The sequence below is a fragment of the Chroicocephalus ridibundus genome, chromosome 1, assembly GCF_963924245.1.
Source record: "Chroicocephalus ridibundus chromosome 1, bChrRid1.1, whole genome shotgun sequence".
NCBI classification, from domain to species: Eukaryota; Metazoa; Chordata; class Aves; order Charadriiformes; family Laridae; genus Chroicocephalus; species Chroicocephalus ridibundus.
This window is the reverse complement of record NC_086284.1, coordinates 120,574,284-120,588,142: the sequence shown is the minus strand read 5'-3', so window position 1 is coordinate 120,588,142 and position 13,859 is coordinate 120,574,284. Positions and strand designations below refer to the sequence as shown.

Below are 13,859 nucleotides of genomic sequence, written 5' to 3'. Positions count from 1 at the left end.
TACATTCAACCCTCTTCCCCCAAGAGTTCTCCCTCCTAGGTCAGCGTGGAAATGACAGCCATCGCCAACACAGCGCAGTCCGTTTGCTAGGGAATCGGGATACTTGCCTTTCTGCAGCTGCCAGTTAGGTGGTCTTCACAAATATCAAAATCAAATAAAGAAAACGGGACTGTCAAAATCCAAAAGAAGTTAGTAGAGATAAACACTGCTTGATTTGTTGGGGTTTTTTTGTGTGTGAGAGAGAGTAAAAATAAATACGCTTTTTGAACTTATTTAGTTTCTATTAAAGGGGTGCTTCCACGGCTTAGAACAACTAACAGAGGTCTTTCCATTTGGGTCCATTTCAAATTTAAGTATATATTTTATTTTGTTTTGTTTATTTCCATAATTATCATCACCGCCTTCATCTTTAATCCTGGTAGATTCACTGAATGGCGTGGCTCCCTATAGAAGTTCATTTATCTAACTCTAATTTGGCAGGTGTGTATATACAATTGTGATTACATACCTGCACCACTTAGAGGTGAGCAGCGAGTTAAAACTTCCCGTGAGAACCACCTTGTTGATTTCCTTTTCTTCTTCTCACTGCTGCTGCTGGCAGCTGACTGTGTGTAAGATACCGGTTCCGCAGGTTCCTATCCTGGCACCATACGTGGCTGGAGGCTTTAACAACTGTTCAAAAAGGCGTGCTCATAAGTGACAAGAAAATCCCTGAACTGCCCAGTTCTGTATTCGATCAAGGTTTGTGAGGGTTTTTAATTCTTATTTTATAATAATAAAAACAGCTTTAAGGATGCAGACTCGGAAAGTGTCTGCTGGTAGGATTAGGAAAAAAGTCCTGTTGCAGCAAATTTACTGAAAGAAACAACTGAGATTTTGTGTAGTCTAAATTTTCCCTAATCCAACATGTCCTGCGTTCTATTCAAAGCATAGCTTCACAGTGTGATTCTCAGCTAGTGTGCATAATTCATTTACTAATGTAAATTGAATGGTCCAGGCAACAACTCTTATTTAAAAAAAAACAAAACCAAACCCCAAACAAACCTGCAGAAAAACTCAGGTTCTTTGCTGAATAGTTAAATGGTTGAAAATTCACAGCTCTGTATTTGTTTTTAGTACGTGTGTATCAACCTATTGTCTGCTCTGAGGTAGACCCCCTCATTTCATTATCCCGAGAAGTGGCTGCTTGCTTATGGTTCGCGTTCTGACCATCCAACCTCATTGATATCGCTTGATCTAAGTGGTGGGATTTTTTAAGCTATTATGTACTCACAGCTCCAATTTACCTCAGCTGCACAGAAGCCACAAAATCCCCAAACCCTCTTATTTAAAACTCTGGAATTAATATTCTACTGACAGTAATAAGGGAGGAGCCATGGCCAGAATGGGCTGCATAGACAAAGCTACGTCCTGTTTTTCTGCATCCTGTGAAGATGATGCTCACAGGTTGAAGATGGGCTGCCTTTGAGGGAGAGTATGAGAGGAGTATGAGCTGTTGCACTGCCTTTGTCCATAGTAATCAGTGTTATTTTACGGCCTAAGGTCGAGGTGATTAGGGAAAATCAAAACTGGATGAGAAGCAAACTAGATATGCTAACAGGTCCATCAAGAGCTGATTTTGATTATGGAGCATGTGCCAGTGGGGACAGGCAGAGTGCAGAAGGCTACAGCCCACTCTGAAATTCAAATTTTCAAGAAACCCAGACCACAGTGACTGATTTGATATTGAAACTAGGAGAGATGAGGAAAGGTGGTGTCTCGCTATGTCTGTTATCTGTAAATGTTGGGATGAAAAGGCTGTTTATAAAAGGTTTGGAAATGGCGTGAAGAACTGTGCTCTCCTTAGTGATGGATGCAACGACTGATGCAGCCCTGATGATATCTGCTCTGTAAATAAACACATTTCGGATGGCTTTGGCTTTATATGGCAGTGTGTGTCTCCTAGTACTTTAGAAGAAAGCTAGGAGTGCTTCTTGCACCTCTTTGAGGGATATTATCAAGTGGCCTCTACTTCTCTGCCAGCACAGCTGTCTCTGCTGGCAGCATGGCTAGGAAGGGTCTCCTGCATGACAGCAGCAAGCACAGGGGACTGAGCTCTGCGTGACTCCAGGCGTGCCCTGCTCCAGTGTCCCTGAGAGCTCTTCAGCAGGGGGAGCGGAGGAGGGAAAAGAGCCACTGGCTAAACTACCCTGTGGAGCCCATAATTCAGTTTGGGGGTCTGCTGGGGTTTGGTTTGGGGATTTTATTTTGTTGAGGTTTTTTATTCTTTTCTTTTCCCCACTTAAAGTGATTCTGCTGCAGCTGCAATAGTTAATGAAGTGCTGAAAATGGAGCTGTTATTCAGCATAGGGGGGGAAGAAGTCTTCCTTTTCCTGGCTCCCCACAGGCTCCACAAGTCACTCGGGTGGGTCAGGGGGGAGGACTTGGCTGTTAGCTCAAGCGGCATAGCCTGATGAGCAAAGCTTGGGAGTTTCATAAACAAACATCTCGGCAGCTGCGTCCCACCCAGGTTGGTGATGGGAGGACAAACTGTTAGCTCTGTGAGATACGGCTGGAGATCTCAATCACTGTGATCCTGGCTTTCCTCTGCAGCAAGTGGAACTGCAAGCATTCCCCTACATGCGAAAAGGGACTTTCAATTTAGGGTGAGGCCATTTGCTTTGCTTTGCATTTGTCAACCAAGGTGTTGACATTTGTATTGTTTTGGTTTATTGCGCTTAAGTCACAGCCCTAGACATTCTCCAGACTAGTTATTGCTCACAAATAAACAGAGACGTGTAAGACATTTGCTAGCATATTTACTTTTCCGGTGTGAAACTAACGAGTGACATCATTCTTTAGCAGCTGTCTTGATTGTGCAGCCCTTTCCTGCAAGGATCATGTCCTGAGAACAGAAAAAAAAAAAAAAAAAAGATCAAAACCCAGTAGAATGATGGCAAACATCTAACTGAATAATTAATTGAAAGAATAAATGACTCATTTCATCAAGATCATGAGTGAATCTGAGTCCTGGACTTCCTGTCCTATGCAAAGAGCCCTGAGAGTGTTTATTTAAGTGGGAAACATTCTCTGCGAGGAAATGGGTAAATAGGGACTTCGGGAGTTCAAAGCTAAGGTCCTGCAGAAGAAATACCAAAGCTCAAGGGCCATGCCTTTAATTTGCGTACACCATTGGTTACAACTTATAACCATCAAAGAACTGTCTCTCAATGCTTGTTCACATTATTTGATCTTCTTGAGCTTGCAAAAATTGATCTTGTTTGATTTTAGTCTGTAGGAACTTATGTCTCTTCAAGCCTTAATGACAGATAAAGATAACACTAGAATAACCTGCCTTGGACAATGGCTGGCTGGTTTTGGTCGTGTCTTGAAACAAAAAGGAGAGAAACATGTCTAAGAATAGAAGAAATTATCAAAACATTTAAATATATACATATTTAAGATTAAATCAAAACTGCTTGTCCCATATCACTGAAGGCTCTGGAGAAACAATTCTCCTAAGACATTTTATGGCAGCAGCAATCAGTGGAGGCTCATTCTTTTACTTGCCAATACCTTCAGCAGTGTTTATGTAAGTTAAGTAACAATAATAATTTTCTTCAACGTGTACGTTTTCTGCATCTGTGAGATACATTTTGTCAAATAAATGAAACAGGAAGGTATCTCCAGAACGTCTAAGTGAGGTATGACATCCCATTTACAGCATGCTCCAGGGGCAACTTGTCAGTAGAATTGTGTGTCTCTCAGCAGCGTCTGGTGGAGCTGCAGACAGAAAATCCCAAAGAAATGTCAGTGATGCCTAAAATAATGACAAAGTCATTTTCAAGTTATTTTCAAAGGAGGTATCTGCTTCTCCCATGGTATGACAATAAAGCTGTCACAGATTTGAGCAGGCAGTTAGCCCCAGAACACATGCTTCTGACCTGGGCGTTTGCATAAGTCAGATACAGAAGTTGTAGCACAAATACCTCAGAGCGTGTTAGAACTGAGACAGTCTGCTGTGTTCATCAAAGACTGAACAAAGTTTTGCTTATGTTTAAATTTCTTGTTGTTTAGGAGAAGTACTAAACACAGTAAGAAATATAACTTTGTACTGAAAATTTCCAACTTGTTCATGGTTTGGCCCAGCCTCTGTGGGATACTCGATCCCACCATGCTGGGGTGCCACAACACTAGAGCTGTTGTGGAAGGTGAGGGGCATAACATGGTCTATGCTTAAAGGTCATCTGTTGAAAAATTTTGGCTTTAACTCTGCAACAAGGTTGATAACTTCAGAGGGCATTGCATTATTCATTTATTTCAGTGGGAGCAGGATGAGCCCAAGAAGACCCCTTGGACCAAAGAGTGCAACTCAGTTTGTCTCCTATGAGTTCATCCTCGGTACCTCTGGCTAGCTGTCTTTCAAAATCGTGTGCTTCCAAAATGGGGCAGAAGGCATTCTGGGGGGCTTTTCTTTGGGTTGGGGGTGGAGGGGGGAAGGTGTTCCACTTTTAACAGGGGAAAACTTTTTTTTTATCCACTATTTGTGTGTCTGTAGGAATGATCCACAACAGAGACACTCTGAAGTGGCTTCAATTTAATGATAATTCAGTACCAGATTCTGGCTGGTTATAACGGCTCCCGGGGAGCTTTTCAGACCTCATTTTCCCTGGTTTAAATCCAACCCCTGTTAACAATGTCCACAAGACAACATCGTTACCTATCAGGAGGCTTGCGTAAAATGAACTGGTGTTAAGAGTACAGTTTTTAGTAGGCTGCATCACGCCGTGAATATGAACAGCATCTGTGTCCCAAAACCCCTTTCACTGCATGGAAGGTTGACTTGGTCCAGTTGACTGCTGCCGCTTTCCTTGCTGAGAGTGACACCATGCGTAGTTACTCAACACTGCTGTGTACCTGGAGTGCCTTGTTGGCTACGGTTTGACAGGATAAAATATGTAATATGTATTTAAAAAACAAACCAAAAAAAAAAAAAAAGAGGAAGTGAAAAGTCTGTGACAATCTGATGCTTACACCAGTATGAAGGTCATTCACACATTTCAGCGGTGCTGTTTTGCAACGCTGGAACAATTTAAGCCCTCAACAAATTTAGAGCCTTGAGAGGATCGCAGCAAATGGTAACCAAACTGCTTTCACCCGTGCCTCCAGGGCATTGATTTTAAACACCTAAGCTCCACTAGCCTTTGGGTTTCCATTTTTAGGCAGGAAGTTTATTAGAAAGGAAACATACGTGCTGCAGGAAAAGAGAGGCCTCTGGTACTTTCCAAGTCAGCATTTACGTGACTCGGGTTCATTTGGAGAAGAATAATTTATAGTGGCGTGAATAAATAATAGCAGTGAGTTCTAACTGTCCAAACACGATACATAATACCCTGGGAAAATTTCCTCTGCTGTGTACTAATGACTGATTGTTGGCTTTTATGTTGTGAGCGACTGTAACGAGTAAATCATTTGAAAATAACTGACGTGCTCAGGTTTATTTAAGCAGCGCTTGTCAAACGGCATCTTCAAGCCAATGTGAGATATGAGTTGAGTTCACTGCTGCAATCAGTGTGGTCTCTTTGCCTGCATTTGTAAGCAACCATGCAAGATCAGCTGCTGAACTTAAAAAAAATCAATGGTGTGATTTGCATTGCACAAAATTGCCATTATATCAGTGTCTCTTCTTGTGAAAATAAATACATTTAAACATCAGGTAGGTGCCTAGCTCATCTGGGAAGATCATCTGCAGACTAATATAAGAGCAATAGCAAAAATATATTCCCTCATGCATTCAATTTGTGTGTGGAGAAACATTTTCAAACTGTTGTTAATCATGCTGTGTTGACTGTTCCTCTAGCTGCATCTTTGGCACGTAAAGCTTCCTTTTTTCTTTTTCTGATTGTAGTTTTACTGAAACGGCTCTTTTTCCATGTATTTTTTTTTAATCATCCAAAAGGAGCATGTTTTACGCTTCTCTCCTTGTCTACCACTGCTTCTTACTTATTTGAGAAAACCTTGAAACTTTATCATGAAAGGAAACTACCAAAAACGTTGCTTTGATTTTCATTTGCATCTCTTCATTGGTGTTAGTGAGAGGCCTTTTGAAAGGTAAGAAGCATTTCTCTATCTCTTTCAAAGGACATAAAATGCTTGGGCAAGGTGATAACTGGACATTACAAATTTTCCTCTGCCTGGTGAAGCTTACACTGCTTATGCTGGTTTTCTGCACAAGCAGAGTTTTCTGAGGTGTTTTCAGAGAAAAAAAGCAACAAAGAGCAACAAAAATAGTGCAAAGCATATTTCAAATTCAAAGTTCAATTTACACAATTTACAGCAGCAATAAAAATTTCTCTCTGTTCTACCAACTTTCTTATCCCAGGTGACAGTTAAGACATTCATCTGTCTTGAATTTCTCTTTGTCTACCTTCATTGTAATATCCAGGCACTGAGGTTTACTATGAAACAGAGCAGTGTAGGAAGGAAGTCTTGGCCCAGATAGTTTCTGGCTTTTGACAAGGACACAATTCCTTTCAATGTTACAAATGAGATTTAGTTTTTTCGTTTCTTCCAGCTGCCTAAGTGTGCAGTTCTGGGTTTTGAGTTGCTTGATGTCGACATCTGGTCTTAAGTGGACTAAGAACCTAAACCCAATTCATGGAAGCTACCAAAATCTCACCCAGGTATTATAATGGCTATGGGTCACTGCTGATTTGAAGCCAGTCTTGAAGTGGTAGCATGGATGTCAAAGGTTTCATCTCCTATTTGCAGTTCTCTGAGCCTGCCAGTTCCGTTGCTCAGCATTCATCTAGGTCAAATCAGCTCTTTTTGCCTTTTTTCCCCTCTTTTCCTTTGTTTTGCATATCTTCATGGAAAGATGAACCCATCCAATGAATCAAAAGGTGAAAATACCCCACTGGTAGTGAATAAGTGGTCGTATCACTGAATATAGTTTTATCCTACTTTAATTTCTCACAAAGTATTTGCAACACTTTTAACTAGGTTTTGCGTTGGTGGGTGGTTTCCTGTCTGCATTTGTGCTCAACTCTGATTACTTTGGATCCAATGCATTCATCTGAATTTAGTATTCAGTGAACAATTCTCTATTGTGGTCATATGCATAGCTTCTTACCATCTGGCATCACTATAGCTACTGCTGGCCCAATGCAGTTTCCATGGTAGTCAATGGAAATTTTTGGGCCTGACTTCACAAAGCAATGCATCCAACACAGGAGAGAAAATATGTTAATCCAGAAAAGGTACTAACAGAGCTTGTCACTGAAGTACACATTTTCTTTGCTTTGCCCTATAGTGTAATCCCCACCTGACAGATGGCTCATCCAGATTCATCCAATATTTGTAAAGGGATGGAGAATTGTAAAACTGGGTCTTCCAACCACCAAGTTAGCAGCCTAACTTTGGTGCCATCCTTGAGAAAAAAGCTGTGGGATGAAAGCAAGTATAAGGCAGGGAGAAAATCAGCCAACCTAGCACCGTATTCACAGATTTGGAAACAAAGCTACCTCCCTTAACAGCTCTTTGCTGTTATGAAAAAAAAAATAAAAATCCCTCTAAAACCTTCTATGGTTATGTTTGTTTTTACAAAGGTATGTGTGTGTTTTGGTATTTGATCAATGCAAGTCCTCCATGGTTGCTATAGCTTTTTCAGGAATCTGAGAATTAAAAGATCACATAGAACATGGTTCTCAAATTAGGTGAATTAATGTAATCAAGGGCAGAATTTGCCTGTTACCTTGATTGTATTGCTGTTGTCTGGTTCATGTGCCCCTAATACACTGGTAATACAAGAACTAGCATTTTCAGTCCCTTTGACCCTCTCTTGAGTGAGACCAGAACCTCACCAGGAGAATGGGAGCTACAGTATTTAAAAATTATTTTCATGTAGACTTTATAACTATTGCCTTTTTCTCTTCTCTTCAGTTTACTCTTTTTCTGTGTGTTAAAAAACACTTTCCCTCCTCTGGAGAGCTTTTCCCTATCCCATGCCCTCTCTACTCCCAGCTTCCGTGACCCTCTTTTTACCTTTCTTTTCACACGGTACACAATTTGGGTTGTTTTCAAACAAATCTGAACTTTTACTTTGTTCTGATTTTATTTGTGGCCTGAAAAACAAAGCGCATTAAGTTGAAACAGACACTGAATTGCCTATGGGGGTAACTTGCAAAGTACTGATGCTTGGAAAGTTCCCAAAAGAAAACAAAGCCCAGCAGTCTTGCCTTGTTTGTAGAGCTGATGGAGATCATTGACTCCTAAACCTTTGCCATCTCCTTCCAACCAGCCCCCTAAAATAACAAATACATGGGCTATGTCAAACAGTTACGGTCTTCTGAATCACGAGCCAGACATAAGAGTGACATGGAGACTGTTCCTGCGCATAAACATTAGTAGCTCGGTTTTGGGGCAGCTCTGTCACGCATCGCAAAGCTGTGCTGATTTACTTCCACTGAGAATCAGGCCCAATATCCCACAGAGAACAATCGAAGTGATGGATCTAGAAAACAAAGTTCACTCCATGTGGCATGAAGTACCTCTTCGAGGTTTTTGTTTATTGCTTCCTGATGATATGCTAGGCACTCTACAAGCAGGGAAGACGTCTTCACATGCCCAAAGTCTAATTTAGAAAGTGAAGAGGATGGGGTGTGTTACAGGCAAGGGGACCCAAGAGCAGGCTAAGGAGAAGAGTGGGATTCTGTAGTTGCAATGTGCCCACACCACAATGGCTCAGAGCACGTGTGATTTGAATCAGCTTGTGGAGCAAATGCAAGGCCAGTCATGACACTTTAGCATTCGTTCAGCTGACAGAATGAAGTCAAAAGCTGCAAGTTAAATATTTTGTATGAAAAAAGAAGGGCGTTAACACAGGCCGATCCTGTAGTCTAAGTGCTTTTAACGATAGCCTGGAATAAAGCAATTGCTCACTCAAAACGGAAAATTTGATAGTGAAATTTTATTTTACTGTTATAGAAGTTGAACATTTTTACCCATATCGTAGAAAAATATCACTTTTCATTGATGCCGTGTTGTACATATAGTTTCAAAGTTCAAACAGGGAAAACTTGGCAGCCTTTAGGGGGGTCCACAGCTAGAATTTGCACACAGAGACAGAGAAGGAAGAGGGCAGCTCTAAATACAACTTTGTCCAAAAGCACAAAGGTGGAGGTTTTTTTCCTGCTCGAATGGGAATATAAATAGGGCTACTATCAGAAGTGTTATTTGTTTCTACTGCTGTTTCAGAAACAACAGTAGTGTTTCCAAGGTTGCTGCTGGTAAAATGTGTAGACGCAGCTTATGCCTTCGTAGTGTCTCCTATAGCAAAAAAAAGTGGTAGTGTGGATTCTTTCAGTAGGACTTGCCACAGACTAAACATGAGAGTTTGCTTTCTAGGCTTGGTTGACTAACCTTCATCCACAAGAACAGTTCATGCTTTCCACAAAGCACCACGCAGGACAACCGGTGTCCACTTTGCCAGCAGTGCCAAGCCTCCAAATGGCAAGGGGTCTTCTGCAAATACTGGCATGCGTTTGAAGGGCTGCATGCCAAAGGTACAGTTATTTTACTTTTTAATACAGTTATATTAATTTGACTTGGAGCCTGTCAGTCATGCAACTTAGTGGGGATCTTGATTACAGAATAGGTTTTTTTTATTGATTTCCCCTTCATGCTTACCGAAGATATGGTTGCTCTTTGTTTGTCTTTCCTTATCCTTCCTTCCTCCCCTCTCCCTTTTACTTTCCTATGCTTTGGACATAATAATTTCACCTATATAGACATAAATGCTGATCTGAAGAAAACAACATGTAGCAGAAAGGCATACTAAAAGAATAAACGGTTTATTATCTCTCACCTGTTGTACACAATGGATGACTTTGGTAAGAAGTGGGACGTTGAATACCTCATTTCTCTCCTGCAGCAGCGTGGCTCTCTGGAGTGACTCCAAAGCAGGCAATGGAATTACACTCTTGTAAACACTGACTGGTGAATCGAGACGCCAGCCCTGCGAATTTCCTCTCACAGCACCCTCTCTTCCACTGCATTATGCAAATGTATTACGCGCGTTCACTGCTCTCAGCATTTCTTTTTCAGGCCTCATCTATATAGAATTACTGAAGCCATCTAGGTAATAACTTGAAAGAAAATAGACTCATTCAATGAAAGATTTTGAAATTGCAATCAGCCCTTGAAAGAGAGTGAAATCAGGGACAAGTAACAGATGTTGGTGGTGGCTAATCTTTCAGCCTATTATTTTACCATATGGGGGTCTATGCCACAGACTTTCATGCTGAAAATAAAAGAGAAATTAATCATTGTGTGACAATATAGAAGTTAAATAGCTCTGTTGCAGTGATATTTGCCTCCATCTAGAAACCATATGCAAGAGCATAGGCTCCAAAACTAGATTCAGCTGCACATAGGCTGTTTTTGTGGTGACAGACATCACATGACTTCAGAGGAAAAAGAGCTACACCATTTAGTTTACATGGAGAAAATGAATTTTCTGGCTATGCTGAGGGGTCTGTGAAAGGAAACCTACATACAAACACCTGATGGACTCTGATAGGAAATGATATCTTCCCTGTGGAATCGAACAGAGAACTACATCATATGCATAGGATTCTATAGGATGTTTAAAAAGAGAAATTATTTCATTCTGTGTTATGCCAACAGTCTCTTATCTGGCTTTTCTCCACTGGAGGCAGGAGTGCTTTGATAGCTGCAGGCCTTTATAAGTCACTTCTACTCAACTATAGTAAATATTGATATATGTATGTATTTAATTCCTATCAAACTTCATAAGATTTTTCTACAAGAGAAATGCCCAAAGAGCAGTTGTATCTGTTCTATTTCTGCTGTAAATGTTTCTTTAAAATGCTATCAATGTAAGATCAGTTCTCCATTGGTAAACCAGAACTAAGGTACTAAACTTCTAGTTAACTTTCCTGCTAGCTATCTTCTCTGTGTTTACATGTGGTAAGGAGAAGGACCAGTTCCAAAACACTCCTGGCTCTATCTGACTACTGGAGTGTGTTCCATTAGTCACTCAGGCTTAACGTGGTTGTATTAGGCATGAAAAAATTGACTTTAAAAACACATATTGGGCAATACAGGTTAATGTATGGTCATGCCTAGAGAGAAGATAGGATAGATGGTCCATCTTGAGCCTGCTCCAAGACCCACAGGCATACCCATGCATCAGCATGCAGAGAAAAACTCCGAGAAGAGGTCAGGAATTGGTGAATCTATCCACTACATGATCTTACCGTTTGGTTGACTGAAGTAGAGAAAACCATTCTTGGAACAGAAGATGCCTAAGTGACCCAGCTGTGTTACTAATTCACAGCAGTTTGATGTGAACTGCAGCCAGGGTTTCTTCATTTTATTCCTTGCTCCAGACACGCTCGCTCCCTTAACCCTTTACCTACCAAACTATCATTAAATCACTGCAGTGCTTCATCGTTGGTGTTGCTGTCCCAGCATACTATGAACAGAAGGACATACATGAATAAGAGAAGGAAAAGGCATTCCTATCCTCTAGACCCTACTGCTATGATTGCTGAGAAGCATAGTCTCTTTCATGTTTTATCCTTATTGCAGTTACGTTGATTTTTCATACAAAAAGGAAGCAGATTTTGTGCTGTATTCTTAAAACACAACTCCGGTCTCTAACAAGGATCAGAACTCCTGTTACTACACTGCGTAAGAGCTTGAGCTCTTGTTTTGCACAGTTTGGGCTCAGCCTAACCATGACTACTGCTCTGAAATGCCATGGGCTGTCTGTGAAATACTTCCAAGGCCAGGTTCATAACTGCATATAGATATAAATAACTGTCATTAGTGGTTCAGAGGTGTATGCCTACGTATTGGAGTAGGAACAGTAAGAAAGCTAGAGTTCAAAAGTTAGCCATGAAGTTTTGAGAGGCTAAAGAAAATCAACAGAGAAGGCTGCACCTCTGAAAAATTGTTTCCCTTTGTATCCTTGTTTCCATCTTTGCAGAAAAGGTGTTTTCCTGTGTGTGCATAGTAGGAAAGAAACAAGTACAATTTGATGACACATTTCACACGTGAAGTGCTGACCAAATTAATGTAGGGATCTATCACAATTTATTGTGCTGCAACTGGCCTCAGTTAATGGGTCCCCCTAGAACTTCCATTTCTTTCTAGCCAGACAGATGACACTTTTTAACCTAAAATCCTCTGAGTAGAAGGAAATTTGGGAGAAAGCCCAAAGAATAAAAATCATCACATAAAAAAAAATAATTAATCCTTATAACATTTTTGTTCAATTAGCCTTATGTTGTGGTTCGTAGTTAAAACAGTCATGGCGATACCCTCTTTTCATTTAACTTTATTTTAACACTGGTCACTGTGTAACCCGGTGTGTTTGATCAGATTTTATGTTACCAATCAAAGTGTAGACCAGGCCTCTGATACTGTCAAATCAAGCACTGCAAGTGATTTGAACCATAAAATGACTTCAATTAAAATAGTTTAGGACAGAAACTCTAAGATGACTCTGAAGAGTTTTTTAGTGTTGCTTTTTTTTCTTGCATTCCCCAGATTAATGCACTCCTCATTTCTTGTTTCTTGAACTTCTGTGTTACCTCTAGTCTCCTTTTCAAACATCCCTAATAATTTTACTCTGTGAACTCAGGTAGAGATGTAAGTATTTATTGTATCATAAAAATAATAAGAAGAAAAACACTCAACAAACAAACATAAAATACAAGCCTTACTTTCAATTTAGGAAAGGGGATATTTTTAGCTAGAAGAAATCATCCGTTTAGTACTTCTCAGCTTTTTATAGACAGTCACACTGAACTGTTTAAAAGCATGGCATCACACAGAAAGTCTGATCTGTTGATCATATTGGTGTCTTTCATTTCCCAATGGGACGCTCAAATGTTAATGTGAATCTTTTTCCTTGTGTTTTTCGAAGGGCTTGACCATACAAACACAACTTCAGAAAATGTCTGCAGTGCTGCACTGAGCCTCCCTTTTGGTTCCTAGAGAGCAGTAAGGAATGAAAAAGAAATGTGTTCTCTCGACAGAAGAGTTATATTTTTCTCGCATTTCAGCATAAGCCTGCCTATTGTGTTTGTGAAATGTACTGAAAAGGCAAAAGCTGAAATTACAGTCTTATCATCAAAACAGACTGATTCATGGTTTATATGCAGCTAATTGCTTACTACTTAACCCACTTCTAGCTACATCCCCATATGCAGCCTTTTTCAGTCTTTAAATGCTTTCAAGTCAGTTGAGGAATATTAATTTGTTCCTCAACCCAGAAGGGTGCCCAATTGTTGGGTCAGCTGTTAAGAAAGGCGAAAATAGTCATTTGCACCAGGCAGCTTGCTTTCTTCCATTTGATCAGATTACAAATGATTAATCAAAACTAAAGACTTCTTACAAGCAGGCAGTTCTCTGTGTTTGAGGAGACTCCACGTTATTTAACTCAATGTATGCCTTTTGTGAAGTATCATTTGCCATTATTAATCCAGTAGCAGCCCCTCATAGTCTGCTTTAACTGTACCACCAGAGCTTGCAGTTCAACCAGGAACACATAGCCCCTACATTATTTAGGTAAGGAAAGTTTATTGCTTCACATTTATAGAGCCTTGGTTCTCCTGTGTCCTATAATCACAGAGGTCTTTTACTAGCACGACCAGGAATTGAACTCACACCCATTTCTAAAGGAATTCAGGAACGTGAAATTACAGCTTCTGCAGCTCTGTAAGAATATATTGTACTTTCATCCTGTTATATTACAGTGTATTTTAAAGCTATTATGGACGGTTTGGCAGTCATCAGTGTATTGTTCTCAAAGCCAAATGAGCTTCACTTGTTAGCAGAGTTTGTTGAGG

At 40.4% G+C, this 13,859-nt stretch overlaps 1 long non-coding RNA gene across 2 annotated transcripts in view; it reads left to right on the top strand.

Moving 5' to 3' along the window:
- LOC134521871 (uncharacterized) overlaps positions 1-13,859 on the top strand; it is a 114,244-nt gene that overhangs the window by 47,926 nt on the left and 52,459 nt on the right. For both annotated transcript variants that reach the window (XR_010072888.1, XR_010072891.1), the window contains exon 2: positions 9,385-9,542. This is a non-coding gene — a long non-coding RNA (uncharacterized LOC134521871). The remainder of the gene's footprint in view (positions 1-9,384; positions 9,543-13,859) is intronic.